The sequence below is a fragment of the Rutidosis leptorrhynchoides genome, chromosome 6 (genome assembly GCF_046630445.1).
Source record: "Rutidosis leptorrhynchoides isolate AG116_Rl617_1_P2 chromosome 6, CSIRO_AGI_Rlap_v1, whole genome shotgun sequence".
NCBI lineage: Eukaryota > Viridiplantae > Streptophyta > Magnoliopsida > Asterales > Asteraceae > Rutidosis > Rutidosis leptorrhynchoides.
The window spans coordinates 409,324,033-409,343,756 of NC_092338.1; positions in this window are offsets into that span (position 1 = coordinate 409,324,033).

Genomic DNA, 19,724 nt, shown 5'->3' on the forward strand with positions numbered 1-19,724 from the left:
ATATAAGAGTCTGTTTATCAGTATTTATATCTTTATTTTTATGTTTATTTTATATCTGCATCTGTATATAAATCTGCCTATGAAATACATATAAGTCTGTATATATAAAAATGTATAAAATTCTGTTTTTAATTCGCATATATAACTATATATTATATAATATAAATTCCAAACTAACTCCTAATATAATTTGTATATATATAATCCGGTATATATGTATATAGATATATATGTTTTTATATATATCTGTACCTATAATATCTATATATTATAATTAATCTTATTAATTAATAGTTATAACTATCACAATAATAATATTGCTCTTAATAAATTTTTTTTTATAATTATAATAATATTATTGATAATATTAACGTTTATAAAATTTATAATTATAATAATAATGATATTAATTATAATAATACTAATATTATTAATGATAATACTAATATTAGTAATAAGAATATTATAACCATTTACATTTAACACCTTCATATCTATATATTATATATTGAGAAATATAAATTAATAATACCGCTTTTAATATTAATGAAAGTAATCATACTTGTATTACATATTTTATTAGTACAATTCACTAATCTTGTAATATTTAATAATTTCATGTATATATATAACATTATATTTTGAATATTTAATATTTATTTATTTAATATATTATAATTTACAAAGTCAATAATCATATATATATCCATCAAGTGTATATATATGTTCACTTATTTATTTACACATAATTGTTCGTGAATCGTCGGGCATAGTCAAAGGTCAATTGGATGCATGAACAAAGTTCAAAGTTTATGAGACTTTTACATTACAACTTTTGCTTATCATGTCGGAAACTTATTAAGATTAAGTTTAAATTTGATCGGAAATTCCTGGGTCATCACAGTACCTACCCGTTAAAGAAATTTCGTCCCGAAATTTGAGTGAGGTCGTCATGTATAACAATAAATATGTTTTCCTGACGAATATGAGCTGATAATTAGAGTTTTATCATTATTGAATAATACAGATAAAATAATTTGATTATTTGAAAAGAACGAATGAAACTATCATGAGAGAGGTCCCAACGGGCATCGTCCACCTTCGCCCAAAAACTTGCCCAAATTTTTAGCCGTTAGTAAAATAATAAAAAAATTCAACGGCTATCCCAACGGTCACTTTTACGCTATATAAACACCAACCATATACTTCATTTTATACACTCAAACATATATTTCTTTTATATTTCCATCTTTCTCAAGATCAAAATCAAACACTCCCAAACTGAAAAATGTTAACACTTCCCCCAATGATTGTTTCATTCGATGTTCATTACGGAGGTGATTTCCGTAATCAAATGAAGGAATATGAGTGGGGCGACAGTATTTCGTTTGAAGATATCGACATTCGTGATGTTGGTTTACAAGATTTGTTATCCTTTCTGAAGAAAAAAGTTCCGTGTGAATTCACGTCTGTATTCTTTTATAGAGACGATTATGATGCGGATTGTAGGGCAAGTTTTCTGTGTACCGATGATCAATGGTACTTTATAAAAGATACCATTGAAGATCGCGGTAAACGCATTTCTTTGTATGCGGTTCTTGAAGATGAAGAGACGTTGGGTTATCGTTACCTCGATGAATCAGCTGAAGCAGCAGTTGAGGCATCAAGAGAAATACCGATGTCTCTAGAGTACCTCACGGATGGTGAAATGACTGGTGAACGCTACTTTGCAGATGACAATTGACGACGACGAGTAGTTTGATTGTAATCTTTTAAATTTTAATTGTCGTGATGTTTTAATTTTTAATTATTGTAATTTCAGTGTTGTTGTCGAGTTTTATATCTTCCTTTATGTTTCGAAGCTCTTCATCTTTTTAATCTCCTCTCGATCTCTAGTAATATGAGTAATGGTCTAGAATTTGTAAGTATGGAGTTTCGAATGAATTTAATGTTATAATCAAGAAAGAACGTAATAGCACGATTTGATTCGTCAAATTACCAGAATCATTGAGAATAGAGCTATTAAGAATATACTTTCTTGATATGTTCTGAAGTTAATTAGAATGAAAGAGTTATGTAACATGACACAAGATGGTGGTATGATCTACTGTGAACCATCATGTCCCATTAGAACTCAGCATGACTTACTGTAATATAATCACGTTGATCAAGTGTCATTATATTATACTAACTCATGCATCAGTTCCCAACATTACTTCAATAACATTCATATTTTAAGCTCGAAAGTTTACAGAATATAGAAACTAACAGTTTCTATATGATGTAACACTGATATCATGAAGAGATTAATGATTTCAGATAAGAATACTTATGAAAATATCTTCAGAAATATGGAGGATATTTATAATGAAAGATACGATAATATCTTGGAATTTCTAAGATCAGAGGATGATAGAAACTATTGTCTGCAAGGGTTTAGAGTAAGGAGCAAGATATTCACTAAAGACTTTAGTAGACATTGAATCATTTGGATTCTTTGAAGTCAAACTTATTCTTTGTGATGTGTCCACGGCTTTCTTCATAGTTTCGCATAATCTGCTTTTCAGTACTAAATATTCTATTGAATGTTTACAATATAATAATACACAGGAATCACGAAGAGGTATATAATTTCGGACGAGAATATTTATGAAAATATCCTCAGAAATATCGAAGATATTGATGATGATATTTTGGAATTTCTAAGTTCGATGGTTGATGGAGAAAGATTTTCCGCAAGATTTTAACATGAGTACGGAGCTAGATATTCATTGAAGGTTTCATCGAATCCAGAATTATCTGGATTCTTTGAATATATGGTATGGTACTTGTATTTGTCCTTGGTCTCCTTCGTGGTTAGCTCAATCTGTTTTCCAGTTCCAACTTTTCTGAGCTTTTCCAACATACTATTCTTTATCATCAAACTTTCGATGATTAAGGTCGTTTACTGTTGTCTATGGTTTCTGTTGCTTCATTCAGCTTTTTCAACATTCAGAGTATTGATTTGTGACTGATTGCTTTTCAGAATTTCAGAATGAGAGATCATAATTCTAAGAGATAAATGTCATACATATAACCGTTGATGTAGATATGCTGTGAGTTTTCAAAGTACTGATTGCTGATTCCTGGTAATTGTTATGGCAGTCCTCGTTAAAAGATGCGGATGAGTATATGATAGGGTTTCAATGGATAATATAGTGATTTATCGGAGAGGTTTAAGCCAAGGAGCAATGAGGTTGCTGGTAAGTTTACTGCTAATGTGGTGGAATATAAACGTTTCCCCGATAACGATGATGAAAGGTAAACTTATATATCAAAGTTATAATAAGACTTATTCGAATGAAAGGTCGATGTACTAGCTGGAGCTGTGACAAAATTTGCTACTTTGAAAAGGGATCGCAAAGTTATTTTTGCTAATAAATGCCAAAGGATCTGACGCGGCTACGTGTTAAACTTTTACTCAGTTGTCGAGATTTTCTCAGGTGCATAACTATATGCACAAATCTTTCCTTCCGTAAATGAAGTGTGGTTGATTCATCCTATCGATTGAGGTGTTTTCAAGAATTATGAAAGTTTGAATGCAGATTGGAATCATCAAGGTACAATTAAGGTTTAAGATGAAATCAAGTGGCAACTTGAAGAATTGTTTAGTTTCATATGTTATAATCAATATTTTAATTTATTTTAATTGTTTAATGTTATTAATCTACAGTCGATAGTCCAAAGTTGACAGTCCAATAATTCATATATATAGTTTAATATATAATATTCGAATTAATTAATACGTGTCGTGACCCGTATACGTCTCAGACTCGATCACAACTCAAACTATATATATTATTGTAGAATCAACCTCAACCTGTATAGAGAACTCGATCATTACTGCATATAGAGTGTCTATGGTGATTCCAAATAATATATATAGATGCGTCGATATGATATGTCAAAACCTTAAATACGTGTCCCGATATTTAAAGTGCGTAAAATAAATAACAGAAATTAAATAACGATAAATAAAGTGCGTAAAGTAAAAAACAGAAATTAAATAACAATAAATAAAATTGCGAGATATAAATTGCGATAATTAAATTACGATAAATAAAATGTAATACGGAATTAACAGTTAGCTAGGAACAGTTAGCTAGGATTTTGTTAGCGTGGATTCTTAACAAAATTTCATATTGATAATTAGTGTGTTTCTAATCAATTTTTATTGTGTCCATTTTTTCTTCATTATGCCACTTGTTGGATTCTGATATGTCAAAATCCTAATATGAAATTTGAATTTGAATGAAAATAGTTATTCTGTGATGAACGGATTCGTATAGCTGTGGTTGCAAGTAGGATAGTAAATGACTGTTGAATCAGATTCGAAGAACGTACAATGTAACATATTAATGTGAAATTTAAATATTCCTCGGGTATTACCTACCCGTTAAAATATTTTCACCATTAACAGTTTGTACAAGAGAATTTTTAATTACAATCTTTATGAAAATATATATACATATATATTTTCTTCAGATGTATTCATGGATTTAATGAGTTAATATGATATTAAACTCATTTGCTTTTCGGTTGGAACTAGAATAAATAACCTCTAAAACTTTAGAGATTACATATTTGTCATGTCGAATGAAGATAAATGAGGTAGAACGATACGTAGAACGAAGATCATACTCAAAGTACAGATGATGATATTAAAGCATGGATTGTTGATGGTACTGGTGTTGTTATTGATGGTACTGTTGGTGCCGGTGATGTTGCTGAAGCTGGTACATTTTGCACCACGTTTTCCAAATTCATTTCTCGAGCGCGAATTTCGTTGACTTCTTCGATTACTCTGGGATGATTGTCGGTAGGAACGAGTGAATGAATAAGGTTTAGAATTGTGGATGAAATATAATCGTGATGAGCTACCCTGGAAATGAGGCTGAAAATGGTGTTTCAAATAGGTTAGTCGGTAAGTGCTTCAGGTTTTTCACCAATCGGTGAATTCGGTTGGTGGAAGGGATCACCTTCTGTGCGTCTCCATTGATTAAGTTGACTACGAACCCATTAGATGAATTAGGGATGGCTGACTGGTTGTTCCATTCCGGTTACACTGCTTTTGAAGTTCGAATAGAAATCCATATCGGAATAGATGTCGGAATAACTATCGGAATAGCTATCGGAATCTGAGGGACTCGAAATGGTTGAGGAATTCATCTCGTACGATCAGATGAAGGATTTTCGATAAGGAATAGATTATAGGATGTAGATTAGTACCCTGCAATACATGATTTACATATGCATATATAATACTAAAATCCCATAAGTTACGGTGGAATCTACCGAAGTTGTCAGGCAAAGTTACAGTAACAGATATGCTAAGATATAAAGTAGCAGATACGCTAAGATATGAATTTTGTCTATACACTATTCATGCAGTCAATGCAGTAAGACGTGTCTAGACTAAGAATGATAAGCAAGTGATTCCCTAAAATTGATAAGCAGGAAATTTTCGACACGAAATGATAAGCAAAACTTTTGACATGCAGACACGGTCGAAGTCCAGACTCACTAATGCATCCTAACGACTTATCAGTTAGACACACTATTGCAGACCTGGTTCGCTAAGAACATCGCTCTGATACCAACTGAAATAACAGTGGGGATGCATCCCACTCAGTGCCTTCCGAGCTAACCGCCTGGTGACCACTGAGCGTACCTCAGACACTGATTTTACGGCCCGCCTCTCGGCAACGTACAGCCAACCCTAATAGGGACCGCGAGGAGTAAGAGCCAATGCTTCGTCACAGTTAACACTGTGAGAACCCCCTCTACGATTAACCCGCTAATAAACGGCATTAAATCAGCTCTGATACCAACTGAAAGGACCCGTCCTAATCCATCCGGACGAAGTCCATATCGATTATAAACGATTCACAACAGTTGATTACATCGCGAGGTACTTGACCTCTATATGATAAATTTTTACAAACATTGCATTCGTTTTGAAAAGACAATCTTTCATTACATCTGAAGTTGACAGACATGCATACCATTTCATAATATATCCAACTATAATTGACTTAATAATGATCTTGATAAACTCAACGACTCGAATTCAACGTCTTTTGAAATATGTCATGAATGACTCCAAGTAATATCTTTAAAATGATCAAATGCACAGCGGAAGATTTCTTTCGTACCTGAGAATAAACATGCTTTAAAGTGTCAACCAAAAGGTTGGTGAGTTCATTAGTTTAACATAAATAATCATTTCATAATTTTAATAGACCACAAGATTTCATATTTCCATTTCTCATAAACATACGTCCCATGCATAGAGACAAAAATATCATTCATATGGATTGAACACCTGGTAACCGACATTCACAATGTGCATATAAGAATATCCCCATCATTCCGGGATCCTCCTTCGGACATGATATAAATTTCGAAGTACTAAAGCATCCGGTACTTTGGATGGGGCTTGTTGGGCCCGATAGATCTATCTTTAGGATTCGCGTCAATTAGGGTTTCTGTTCCCTAATTCTTAGATTACCAGACTATAAAGGGGCATATTCGATTTCGATCATTCAACCATATAATGTAGTTTTCAGTACTTGTGTCTATTTCGTAAAGCATTTATAAAAGCAACGCATGTATTCTGAGTCCCAAAAATATATATTGCAAAAGCATTTAAAAAGGGAGCAAATGAAACTCGCGCATATAAATATTGTAAAACAGTTAATAAAGCATTTGCATGTATTCTCAGCCCAAAAACGTAAAGAGTAAAAGGGAGCAAATGAACTCACCGTAATGTATTTTGTAGTAAAAATACATACAACGACATTGAACAACTAAACAATGCAAGGTTGGCCTCGGATTCACGAACCTATATCATTTGTATATTTATTAATACTCATAATCGTAATAGAATAATTTTATATATATGCATATATAACTTATTAGTTATATCATATTTATATTAATAATATAATTAGGTTTTATATATATAGAAAAAAATACTTTGTTATGTTGTATGTGTTAAATATATTTATGTATACATAATTCATTTGTTTATTAAAACAGTAGTTATAATTGTAATAAGTTAATATTAGTAAAGGTAAAAATAATGATAATAACCTTAATAATATATTTATGATAATAATACTAATCTTTATGTAAGTACTAATAAATTGTATCATTTTATAATAATAATACCAATGTTAATCATAATCCTAACAATGATAGTAATACTAAAATGACAAACTTGTAATAATCTTAATAATACTTATGAAAATACTAATGATAATGATAATACTCTTAATTTGATAAATGATAAAATTTAATCAATGATATCAATACTTCTAGTTGTTAGGAGTAATAACATTTATCTTACTAATAACAATAATTAATAATAATAATAATAATAATAATAATAATAATAATAATAATAATAATAATAATAATAATAATAATAATAATAATAATAATAATAATAATAATAGTAATAATAGTATTAATAATGATGATAATAATATTAGTTATGTTAATGATAATAATAATTTACACAATAATAATAACATGATTAATAATAATAACATTAATAATAAATGATCATAAATCTTGTATTAGTAATAATAATCTTATATCCTTAATAATAATAACAATAACAATAATAGTAAACAAGGTAATAACAATAATAGTAATAATAATGAACTAATAATAATAATAATAATAATAATAATAATAGAATAGAATAAGAACTACCTTAGGAAAAGGTGTAAAAAAAAAAAATTTGTGCCTCCTGCAAGGCTCGAACCCCCGACCTCTCAAAAATGCATCAACCATCTAAACCGTTGGGCTAAAGCCCGTTTTCTGTTTTAACATTGAAACCGAAAATATTTAACCATGAACTAGTATTATGCCTTATCTTCTTCTTCTTCTTCTTCTTCTTCTGTTAAGTCGATCGACCAGAAACCATATCAAAACATACTCGTGAGTTGATTGTTAGATTTTAGGTGCTCCTAACAGAAACGTATACGACCAAGTTGTGTTTGTTTTGGATTATCAGAAAAAAAATCAAAATAGCAGTAGAAACACCTTCACGAAGAACACCTAAAACTCAAGCATCAATTTCGAAATCTAGACAGTTTTGGATCCCCTATTCTTCATGAAATAGGTTTTAAATCATCTTTAGAAACTTTAGGATTTCTTAATTTTTCCAGAAACACATCACAGAATTCGAATTTGATGAATTTAAAATCGTTTGACTTTTAAGAACAAACTTTAACTTGAAAAATTGGATCGCGATAGTTAAAATTGATCCTTGAAAGTTTCCAGATAGTTTTAATAAAAGATTTAGGAAGTAACTGCATTATTACATTTTGAAAAAGAAATCGAATTCGAGTTTTTAAGAAATTTTGAATATAAAGGACAGTTACCTGATGTTCTTCATAATTTTTATTTAAATTTGATAATTGCAAGCTGTAAACTTTATAATTGATATTGAGGGTGAAGGAGACGACTAAGTTAACCAGTTGAATTCATTCAGCAATTTGTAATGCTCGTACACCATAAGAAATAGCTTTTACAGAATGATTTAAACAGAAAAAAATAAAAATTAAAAAAGTTGATTAAGATAGCTAACAATTTTTGGATTTTGCTGGTGTTTGATTCAATGATCGTACAATTTTTGTGATTTGGAGAATCACTTTAAACAGACATAAACAAAACAAAAGGATTTCGATGTGGACATGAAACAGAAATAAATTCTGTATTTAATTCCCTATATATATAAGAGTCTGTTTATCAGTATTTATATCTTTATTTTTATGTTTATTTTATATCTGCATCTGTATATAAATCTGCCTATGAAATACATATAAGTCTGTATATATAAAAATGTATAAAATTCTGTTTTTAATTCGCATATATAACTATATATTATATAATATAAATTCCAAACTGATAATGCTAAAAACGAACATATATTTCATAGCATTATTTCTCAAGAAAGACAAGCTTTTAGTTGCAATTGTTCTATTTAAAAGTGATATTCGTTTAAATAATAAAAGGTGAAGACAAAAGACAGATTCGACGAATTGAAGACGCAAACGACCAAAAAGCTCAAAAGTACAAAATACAATCAAAGAGGTTCCAATTATTGATAAGAAACGTCTCGAAATTACAAGAGTACAAGATTCAAAACGCAAAGTACAAAATATAAAATTGTACGCAAGGACGTTCGAAAATCCGGAATCGGGACATGAGTCAACTCTCAACGCTCGACGCAACGGACTAAAAATTACAAGTCAACTATGCACATAAATATAATATAATATTTAAATAATTTTTATAATTATTTATATATTATATAAATAATAAAAATCCGTCGGCAAGAAAGACTCCAAAGTTGGTGAGCTGTATTTTCAAACTCCGCGACTCGTGGAGTTTGAAGGCAAAAGTTGCCGCGAGTCGCAGAGTACCCCTGAACTCAATTCCCTATAAAGCCAACCGAATTCTGATCATTTTCATCATCCACAATCTATCTCTCTCTCAATATATACGTAAATATATATATATATATAATTTATATTTTAATTTTAATTTTAATTTTAAATCCTAATAATAAGGGTATGTTAGCGAATGTTGTAAGGGTGTAAGTCGAAATTCTGTCCGTGTAACGCTACGCTATTTTTAATCATTGTAAGTTATGTTCAACCTTTTTAATTTAATGTCTCGTAGCTAAGTTATTATTATGCTTATTTAAAACGAAGTAATCATGATGTTGGGCTAATTACTAAAATTGGGTAATTGGGCTTTGTACCATAATTGGGGTTTGGACAAAAGAACGACACTTGTGGAAATTAGACTATGGGCTATTAATGGGCTTTATATTTGTTTAACTAAATGATAGTTTGTTAATGTTAATGTAAAGATTTACAATTGGGCGTCCCTATAAATTACCATATACACTCGATCGGACACGATGGGCGGGGTATTTATATGTACGAATAATCGTTCATTTAACCGGACACGGGAATGGATTAATAGCCACTAGAATAATTAAAACAGGGGTGAAATTATGTACGAGGACACTTGGTATAATTGATAACAAAATATTAATACCTTGGGTTACACTCAGTCGACATCTTGGTGTAATTATTAAACAAAGTATTAAATCTTGTTACAGTTTAAGTCCCCAATTAGTTGGAATATTTAACTTCGGGTATAAGGATAATTTGACGAGGACACTCGCACTTTATATTTATGACTGATGGACTGTTATGGACAAAAACCAGACGGACATATTAAATAATCCAGGACAAAGGACAATTAACCCATGGGAATAAACTAAAAATCAACACGTCAAACATCATGATTACGGAAGTTTAAATAAGCATAATTCTTTTATTTCATATTTAATTTCCTTTATTTTATATTTAATTGCACTTCTAATTATCGCATTTTTATTGTTATTGTATTTAATTGCACTTTTAATTATCGTACTTTTTAATTATCGCAAGTTTATTTTATCGCACTTTTATTATTCGCAATTTCATTATCGTTATTTACTTTACGCTTTAATTTAAGTCTTGTATTTATTTTTAATATTTTACATTTGGTTTTAACTGCGACTAAAGTTTTAAAATCGACAAACCGGTCATTAAACGGTAAAAACCCCCTTTATAATAATAATATTACTTATATATATATTTGTATTTTTATAAAAGTAAACTAATATAGCGTTAAGATTTGTTTAAAGATTTTCCCTGTGGAACGAATCGGACTTACTAAAAACTACACTACTGTACGATTAGGTACACTGCCTATAAGTGTTGTAGCAAGGTTTAAGTATATCCATTCTCTAAATAAATAAATATCTTGTGTAAAATTGTATCGTATTTAATAGTATTTCCTACTAAAATTTAAAAGCTATTTTATATACACCTCGCGTAACATCACAAACTAACTCCTAATATAATTTGTATATATATAATCCGGTACATATGTATATAGATATATATGTTTTTATATATATCTGTACCTATAATATCTATATATTATAATTAATCTTATTAATTAATAGTTATAACTATCACAATAATAATATTGCTCTTAATATTTTTTTTTTATAATTATAATAATATTATTGATAATATTAAAGTTTATAAAATTTATAATTATAATAATAATGATATTAATTATAATAATACTAATATTATTAATGATAATACTAATATTAGTAATAAGAATATTATAACCATTTACATTTAACACCTTCATATCTATATATTATATATTGAGAAATATAAATTAATAATACCGATTTTAATATTAATGAAAGTAATCATACTTGTATTACATATTTTATTATTACAATTCACTAATCTTGTAATATTTAATAATTTCATGTATATATATAACATTATATTTTGAATATTTAATATTTATTTATTTAATATATTATAATTTACAAAGTCAATAATCATATATATATATCCATCAAGTGTATATATATGTTCACTTATTTATTTACACATAATTGTTCGTGAATCGTCGGGCATAGTCAAAGGTCAATTGGATGCATGAACACAGTTCAAAGTTTATGAGACTTTTACATTACAACTTTTGCTTATCATGTCGGAAACTTATTAAGATTAAGTTTAAATTTGATCAGAAATTCCCGGGTCATCACATTTAGTAAGACGTTGTTATAACGATAATCATTATATATATCGTTTCGAGTTTCTTAATTCAATAAACTCATTTTTATGTATATCACTCATTGTTAATATACTTAGTGAGATACTTACTTATCATAATCTCATGTTAACCATATATATATCCATATATATATCATCATGTAGTTTTTACAAATTTTTAACGTTCGTGAATCGCCGGTCAACTTGGGTGGTCAATTGTCTATATGAAGCACATTTCAAATAATCAAGTCATAACAAGTTTGATTGCTTAACATGTTGAAAACATTGTAATCATGTAAATATACCAATTTCATTTAATATATATAAACATGGAAAAGTTCGGATCACTACATCCTCCTCCTCACTGATCTTACCTAATGAACTGTCTGAGTCATGTGTAGGAGAATATGTACCGGTGGTCATGAATCGATATCTGCCAGGCGTAATCGGCACAACTCGCCCGTCGGCTGAAATGTCCCGTTCATATTGATTATAAATGTTCCATATTAATTGATTTCGTTGCGAGGTTTTGACCTCTATATGAGACGTTTTTCAAAGACTGCATTCATTTTTAAAACAACCATAACCTTTATTTTATCAATAAAGGTTTTAAAAACATTACGTAGATTATCAAATAATGATAATCTAAAATATACTGTTTACACACGACCATTACATAATGGTTTACAATAGAAATATATTACATCGACATATGTTTCTTGAATGCAGTTTTTACACAATATCATACAAACATGGACTCCAAATCTTGTCCTTATTTTAGTATGCAACAGCGGAAGCTCTTAATATTCACCTGAGAATAAACATGCTTTAAATGTCAACAAAAATGTTGGTGAGTTATAGGTTTAACCTATATATATCAAATCGTAACAATAGACCACAAGATTTCATATTTCAATACACATCCCATACATAGAGATAAAAATCATTCATATGGTGAACACCTGGTAACCGACATTAACAAGATGCATATATAAGAATATCCCTATCATTCCGGGACACCCTTCGGATATGATATAAATTTTGAAGTACTAAAGCATCCGGTACTTTGGATGGGATTTGTTAGGCCCAATAGATCTATCTATAAGATTCGCGACAATTAGGGTGTCTGTTCCCTAATTCTTAGATTACCAGACTTAATAAAAAGGGGCATATTCGATTTCGATAATTCAACCATAGAATGTAGTTTCACGTACTTGTGTCTATTTTGTAAATCATTTATAAAACCTGCATGTATTCTCATTCCAAAAATATTAGATTTTAAAAGTGGGACTATAACTCACTTTCACAGATATTTCCTTCCTCGGAAATAAGACTTGGCCACGGATCGATTCACGAACCTATACAAATATGTACATATATATCAAAGTATGATCAAAATATAATTACAACCATTTTTATTATGTTTTAAAGATTTGAGTGTATTAAGTCAGCTGTCCTCGTTAGTAACCTATAACTAGTTGTCCACAGTTAGATGTACAGAAATAAATCGATATATATTATCTTGAATCAATCCACGACCCAGTGTATACACATCTCAGGCTAAATCAAAACTCAAAGTATATATATTTTTGGAATCAACCTCAACCCTGTATAGCTAACTCCAACATTACTGCATATAGAGTGTCTATGGTTGTTCCAAATAATATATATACATGGGTCGATATGATATGTCAAAACATTTGCATACGTGTCTATGGTATCCCAAGATTACATAATATATTAGAATACATGTATAATACAATATAAGTTAGCTAGGATATGATTTGTATAGATTTGTTAAACATTTCCCGTAGCTAAAAAGATCAAAAATATCCAATCTTGTTTTACCCATAACTTTTTCATTTTAAATCCGTTTTGAGTGAATAAAATTGCTATGGTTTCATATTGAACTCTAATTTAAGAATCCAAACAGAAAAAGTATAGGTTTATAGTCAGAAATTTAAGTTACATGTCAATTACTAAAGAGGTAGTCATTTCCGTCGAAAGAACGACATCTTGATGACCATTTTGAAAAACATGCTTTCACTTTGAGTTTAACCAAGATTTTTGGATATAGTTTCATGTTCATATGAAAAATCATTTTCCCAGAATAACAACTTTTAAATCAAAGTTTATCATAGTTTTTAATTATCCAAACCAAAACAGCCCCCGGTTTCACTACGACGGCATATATCCGATTTTATGGTGTTCATCGTGTTTCTAGGTTTTAAATCATTAAGTTAGCATATCATATAGATATAGAACATGTGTTTAGTTGATTTTAAAAGTCAAGTTAGAAGGATTAACTTTTGTTTGCGAACAATTTTAGAATTAACTAAACTATGTTCTAGTGATTACAAGTTTAAACCTTCGAATAAGATAGCTTTATATGTATATATGAATCGAATGATGTTATGAACATCATTACTACCTCAAGTTTTCTGGATAAAACTACTGGAATTGAAAAAAATGGATCTAGCTTCAAAGGATCCTTGGATGGCTTGAAAGTTCTTGAAGCAGAATCATGACACGAAAACAGTTCAAGTAAGATTTTCACTCGAAATAAGATTGTTATAGTTGTAGAAATTGAATCAAAGTTTGAATATGAATATTACCTTGAATTAGAAAGATAACCTACTGTAAATAACAAAGGTTCCTTGATCTTAGATGATTACTTGGAATAGATTAGAAAGCTTGGAAGTAGACTTACAAACTTGGAAGTATTCTTGATTTTTATGAAACTATACTTATGGAATTTATGAAGAACACTTAGAACTTGAAGATGGAACTTGAGAAAGATCAATTAGATGAATAAAATTGAATAATGAAAGTATTTTCAGGTATTTTTGGTCGTTGGTATATGGATTAGATATAAAGGATATGTAATTTTGTTTTCATGTAAATAAGTCATGAATGATTACTAATATTTTTGTAATTTTATGAGATATTTCATGCTAGTTGCCAGATGATGGTTCCCACATGTGTTAGGTGACTTAAATGGGCTGCTAAGAGCTGATAATTGGAGTGTATATACCAATAGTACATACATCTAAAAGCTGTGTATTGTACGAGTACGAATACGTTTGCATACGAGTAGAATTGTTGATGAAACTGAACGAGGATGTAATTGTAAGCATTTTTATTAAGTAGAAGTACTTTGATATGTGTCTTGAAGTCTTTCAAAAGTGTAAGAATACATATCAAAACACAATATGTATATACATTCTAATGGAGTCGTTAAGTCTTCGTTAGTCGTTACATGTAAGTGTTGTTTTGAAACTTTTAAGTTAACGATCTCAATTAATGTGGTTAACCTAATGTTTATTATATCAAATGAGATGTTAAATTATTATATTATCATGATATTATGATGTATGAATATCTCTTAATATGATATATATACATTAAAATATCGTTACAACGATAATCGTTACATATAAGTCTCGTTTCGTAATTCTTGAGTTAGTAGTCTTGTTTTTACATATGTAGTTCATTGTTAACACACTTAATGATATATTTAAATATAATTTTATCATGTTAAATATAGTGTATCAATATCTTAATATGATACATATGTATTTAGTAGACGTTATCATAATGATAATCGTTATATATATCATTTCGAGTTTCTTAACTTAGTAATCTCATTTCTTATGTATATCACACATTGTTAATATACTTAGTGAGATACTTACTCATCATAATCTTATGTCAACCATATATATATGTCTATATATACCACAACATGTAGTTTTTACAATTTTGTAACGTTCGTGAATCGCCGGTCAACTTGGGTGATCAATTGTCTATATGAAACTTATTTCATTTAATCAAGTCTTAACAAGTTTGATTACTTAACACATTGGAAACATTTATTCATGTAAATATCAATCTCAATTAATATATATAAACATGGAAAAGTTTGGGTCACTACAGTACCTACCCGTTAAATAAATTGCGTCCCGAAATTTTAAGTTGTTGAAGGTGTTGACGAATCTTCTGGAAATAGATGCGAGTATTTCTTCTTCATCTGATCTTCATGCTCCCAAGTGAACTCGGGTCCTCTACGAGCATTCCATCGAACCTTAACAATCGGTATCTTGTTTTGCTTAAGTCTCTTAACCTCACGATCCATTATTTCGACAGGTTCTTCAATGAATTGAAGTTTTTCATTGATTTGGATTTCGTCCAATGGAATAGTGAGATCTTCTTTAGCAAAACATTTTTTCAAATTCGAGACGTGGAAAGTGTTATGTACAGATGCGAGTTGCTGAGGTAGCTCCAGTTGGTAAGCTACTGGTCCGACACGATCTATAATCTTGAATGGTCCAATGTACCTTGGATTTAGTTTCCCCCGTTTACCAAATCGAACAACGCCTTTCCAAGGTGAAACCTTAAGTGTGACACCGCTGATTTTTTTTTTTTTTTTTTATAAATACGTGGCGGAAGCATTAACGTTAATTAAACCATTATAATAATATAAACATATCATAATTACATAACCAAAACAGTTGACAGCTAGCATTTAACTAATACATATGGTGTCACGTGACGTTTCAACAAAAGTTTAGTTTTATAGGAAAAGACACATCAGAGTTGGCTCCTGTCAAACATAACATCAGCATGCCCCGTCTTCTCCCCAAAAGCATCATCTCTACAAAAGCTAATAACCTGCAGGGAGGAGATGGAGGGGAATTAGCACGAAGTTAAGTGAGTACGACTAACCACAGGCAATAGTATACAGAACAGTTATACTAATCATGTCACAAAGAGCTAACACACAAACATCACCCAAGTGCCGTCTACAGAGACTCTGGCGGCTCGGCCAAACCATTAACCACCAGTTGATCGGGCTGGGGCTTACCAGAAGTTCCTCCACCACCGTATGTATATACATAATCCACACGCGACGGACGCGTCATTCACATATATATACACCACGGCTGTCTAGGCTACCACAGAGGAACCCAACCCGCAGGTTGATCTCTCCTACCGAGGCTACCACACAATAGGGACGCACTGGGCTCCAGCAGACAAGCATCAACTAACATGCAGTCATCACAATAAACTAACTAACTGTATCAATAAGTACAACTAACTAGCATGGCAGTCATAATATAACATGCTACTCTATACTAAATTCCACAGTTAGTCCCACTCACCGATTACCAGCAAACGAGAAGGTGTTCAGCTATCTAATCACTGAACCTTCTCTTTCTCCTTTTCTCCTGAGAAATACATATACACGAGTTAGTTTATGTCCATAAACACCAAATAACACAAATATAGAAATTTTGTCAGAAAATCTGTCCGCTAAAATTTTTCATCAAAATCTCAAAATACAAACGGGCAGCATAACGGCTAGAAATCAACACTTGGTAAAATTTCCACTGCCCAAGACACTCGGTCGACTGTCAGAGACAGTCGGCCGATTGTCTACACACACTCGGCCGATTGACAAGTCACTCGGTCGATGGTCTTTCACAGACACACTCGGCCGTGGGTCTCACTCACTCGGTCGATGGTCGAGTCAGTCGGTCGAGTGTCTCGAGACACTCGGCCGACCGTGTTCATCTGCAGAAGCTGAAGCCAAAGTGACGGGTTTCACCCAAATTCATCCAATTCTTGCTCTAGAGCTCGATTTTTACCTCAAAACTGACCAAATCTAAGACACTATACATCAAGAAACATAAACCCACAAGATTTGGACTCAAACAACATCAAATTCAACTCTTTTGACCCAAATTACCCACTTTGTAAAAACTATCACAAAAACCCAATTTTCTTGAAGATTAAATCATGAAAACTTGTGATTCTTACCTTGATAGAATCAGTAGATCATAAGGAACACGAAAATGTAAATGATTTGAGCTCAAGAACAAAGATTAGAAGTTAGGGTTTGATATGTGAAAGAGATGAAGGTACGGGAGGGTTTGGGAGTTTTCTAGAAAATGAGAAGGGAAGCCAGCACTTAGTCACTTAATTGGGTTTAATTCCCACACTGAGTGACACACGGGTATTTATCAGTTATCTGATATCTTTCGTACATCATTTGGCAAACCAAACGAAGTCCAAATTAAATAAACAAACATGTTCTGTGACCCTTGTCACAAACTGGTCCTAACCTCATCATTAATTAATAATAAACATTAAATAAAAATAAAAAATAAAAGCATATAATAACGCAACACCAACTTAAGGGCAATCTAGTAATCTTACATCTAGGCCCACTTGAGGATGTTACATTAAGCATGACCATTTCTCCAATTTCAAACTCTATATCTTTTCTTTTACTGTCCGCGTAGCTCTTTTGTCGACTATGGGCGGTTTTTAATCGTTGTTGAATTTGGATGATTTTCTTGGTAGTTTCTTGTATTATCTCCGGACCCGTAATCTGTCTATCCCCCACTTCATTCCAACAAATCGGAGACCTGCACTTTCTACCATAAAGTGCCTCAAACGGCGCCATCTCAATACTAGAATGATAACTGTTGTTGTAGGAAAATTCTGCTAACGGTAGGTGTCGATCCCAACTGTTTCTGAAATCAATAACACATGCTCGTAGCATGTCTTCAAGCGTCTGTATCGTCCTTTCACTCTGCCCATCAGTTTGTGGATGATAGGAAGTACTCATGTCTAGACGAGTCCCCAATGCTTGTTGCAACGTCTGCCAGAACCTTGAAACAAATCTACCATCCCTATCAGAGATAATAGAGACGGATATTCCATGTCTGGAGACAACCTTCTTCAAATACAATCGCGCCAACTTCTCCATTTTGTCATCTTCTCTCATTGGCAGGAAGTGTGCTGACTTGGTGAGACGATCAACTATTACCCAAATAGTATCAAAACCACTTGCAGTCCTTGGTAATTTAGTAATGAAATCCATGGTAATGTTTTCCCATTTCCATTCCGGTATTTCAGGTTGTTGTAGTAGACCTGATGGTTTCTGTTGTTCAGCTTTGACCTTAGAACACGTCAGACATTCTCCTACATATTTAGCAATATCGGCTTTCATACCCAGCCACCAAAAGTATTTCTTGAGATCTTTATACATCTTCCCCGCTCCGGGATGTATTGAATATCTGGTTTTATGTGCTTCCTTAAGTACCATTTCTCTCACATCTCCAAACCTTGGTACCCAAATTCTATCAGCCCTATATCGTGTTCCGTCTTCCCGAATATTAAATGTTTCTCTGATCCTTTGGGTATCTCATTCTTCAACTTTCCTTCTTTTACAACCCCCTGTTGCGCCTCCTTTATTTGAGTAGTAAGGTTAGTACGAATAATTATATTCATAGCTTTTACCCGTATAGGTTCTCTGTCCTTTCTACTCAAAGCGTCAGCTACCACATTCACCTTCCCCGGGTGGTATCGAATATCAAAATCATAATCATTCAACAGTTCAATCCACCTGCGTTGTCTCATATTCAGTTGCTTCTGATTAAATATATGTTGGAGACTTTTGTGGTCGGTATATATAATACTTTTGACCCCATATAAATAATGCCTCCAAGTCTTTAATGCAAAAACAACAGCACCTAATTCCAAATCGTGAGTTGTATAATTTTGCTCGTGAATCTTCAATTGTCAAGACGCATAAGCAATCACCTTCGTTCGTTGCATTAATACACAATCAAGACCTTGCTTTGATGCGTCACAATAAATCACAAAATCATCATTCCCTTCAGGAAATGACAATATAGGTGCCGTAGTTAGCTTTTTCTTCAATAACTGAAACGCCTTCTCTTGTTCATCCTTCCATTCAAATTTCTTCCCTTTATGCGTTAATGCAGTCAAGGGTTTTGCTATTTTGGAGAAATTTTAGATGAATCATCTGTAGTAACCAGCCAATCCTAAAAATTGACGTATATGCTTCGGAGTTTTTGGGGTTTCCCACTTTTTAACGGTTTTGATCTTTGCCGGGTCCACCTGGATACCTTCTTTGTTCACTATGTGACCGAGGAATTGAACTTCTTCCAACCAAAATGCACACTTTGAAAACTTAGCGTACAGTTTTTCTTT